Source organism: Oryx dammah, unplaced genomic scaffold (assembly GCF_014754425.2).
Source record: "Oryx dammah isolate SB20612 unplaced genomic scaffold, SCBI_Odam_1.1 HiC_scaffold_24, whole genome shotgun sequence".
NCBI classification, from domain to species: Eukaryota; Metazoa; Chordata; class Mammalia; order Artiodactyla; family Bovidae; genus Oryx; species Oryx dammah.
The window spans coordinates 15,614,635-15,617,161 of NW_024070208.1; positions in this window are offsets into that span (position 1 = coordinate 15,614,635).

A 2,527-nucleotide genomic window follows, 5' to 3' on the forward strand; every position below is an offset into this window, starting at 1 on the left:
TTATGTGCATCTGTGATGTGATACGTTAGTTTCGGGGCTGCTTGTTTCTGTTGTGTGCGGCCTCCACAACAGAGGAATAGCAAAGCGTTCTAACTTTGCAATCTGATGGGTCAGAGAGAATTATTGTTGCTGTTTTTAGTCTTTAGGTTGTGTCCAACTCTTTTGTGCTCCCATGGACTGTAGCCCACCAGGCTCCTCTGTCCATGGGCTTCTTCAGACAAGAGTACTGGAGTGGGTTGCCATTTCCTTCTCCAGGGGATCTTCCTCACCCAGGGATCGAACCTGCATCTCTGCATTGGCAAGTGGGCTCTTTACTGAGCCACCAAGGAAGCCCATCAGAAATAATATCAGAGTGCAGTTTTTACTTGTATTGCTTGTATTCTGAGTGAGGAGGAGTCTCTTTTCTGCGAACTCTCTGATTATACTCCTTGCCCATTTTCCTATAGAGTTGCTGTTCTTTTCCTTGAGTTTGCATGTTGGAAAACAATTCTTCAAGAATTTATCATATTCCAGTATGGGCTGGGTCTTCTGAGAAAAAGTCATATTTGTTTGTTTTGTTTTGTTTTTTAATTGAAGTTTAGTTTTACTGGAGAAGGAAATGGCAACCCACTCCAGTATTCTTGCCTGGAGAATCCCATGGACGGAGGAGCTTGGTGGGCTACAGTCCACGGGTCGCAAAGAGTCGGACACGACTGAGTGACTTCACTTTCACTTCACTCTAGTTGATTTACAGTGTTATGTTAGTTTCAGGTGTACAGCAAAGTGATTCATATATATTTTGTTCTTTTTCATATTTTTCCATATGGTTTATTACAAAATACTGAATATAGTTGCTGTGCTATATAGTAGGACTTTGTGGTTTATCTATTTTATGTATGGTACATTGTATCTGCTAATCCCAAACTGCTAATTTATCCCTCCTCCTCCCCTCTCCCCTTTGGTAACCATAAGTTTGTTTACTATGTTTGTGAGCCTGTTTCTGTTTTATATATAAATTCATTTGTATTATTTTTTAGATTCCTCATATAGTTGATATCATACAATGTCTGTCTCTGTCTGACCTACTTCACTCAGTATTACAATCTCTAGGTCCATCCACGTTGCTGCAAATGGCATTATTTCATTCTTTTTATGACTGAGTAGTGTTCCACTGTGTGTGTGTGTCTCTCTGTGTACACATACATGGATAGGCTGATAGACAGATAGACCACATTTTCTTTATCCATTTATCTCTCAATGGATAATTTGCTTCCATATCTTGGCTATTGTAAATAGTGATGCTATGAGCATTGGAGTGCATGTATCTTTTTGAATTCAAGTTTTCTCCAGTATATCCCCAGGAGTGGGACTCCTGGATCGTATCAGAAGAACTGTACAAAAAAGATCTTCACGATCCAGATAATCATGATGATGTGATCACTAATCTAGAGCCAGACATCTTGAAATGGGAAGTCAAGTGAGCCTTAGAAAGCATCACTACGAACAAAGCTAGTGGAGGTGATGGAATTCCGGTTGAGCTGTTTCAAATCCTGAAAGATGATGCTGTGAAAGTGCTGCACTCAAGATGCCAGCAAATTTGGAAAACTCAGCAGTGGCCACAGGACTGGAAAAGGTCAGTTTTCATTCCAGTTCCAAAGAAAAGCAACACAAAAGAACGCTCAAACTACCGCACAATTGCACTCATCTCACATGCTAGTAAAGTCATGCTCAAAATTCTCCAAGCCAGACTTCAGCAATATGTGAACTGTGAACTGCCTGATGTTCCACCTGGTTTTAGAAAAGGCAGAGGAACCAGAGATCAAATTGCCAACATCCGCTGGATCATGGAAAAAGCAAGAGAGTTCCAGAAAAACATCTATTTCTGCTTTATTGACTATGCCAAAGCCTTGACTGTGTGGATCACAATAAACTGTGGAAAATTCTGAAAGAGATGGGAATACCAGACCACCTAACCTGCCTCTTGAGAAATCTGTATGCAGGTCAGGAAGCAACAGTTAGAACTGGACATGGAACAACAGACTGGTTCCAAATAGGAAAAGGAGTACATCAAGCTGTATATTGTCACCATGCTTATTTAACTTATATGCAGACTACATCATGAGAAACGCTGGACTGGAAGAAACACAAGCTGGAATCAAGATTGCCGGGAGAAATATCAATAACCTCAGATATGCAGATGACACCACCCTTATGGCAGAAAGTGAAGAAGAACTCAAAAGCCTCTTGATGAAAGTGAAAGAGGAGAGTGAAAAAGTTGGCTTAAAGCTCAACATTCAGAAAACAAAGATCATGGCATCCGGTCCCATCACTTCATGGGAAATAGATGGGGAAACAGTGTCAGACTTTATTTTCTTGGGCTCCAAAATCACTGCAGATGGTGACTGCAGCCACGAAATTAAAAGATGCTTACTCCTTGGAAGAAAAGTTATGACCAACCTAGATAGTATATCTAGAGACATTACTTTGCCGACTAAGGTCTGTCTAGTCAAGGCTATGGTTTTTCCTGTGATCATGTATGGATGTGAGA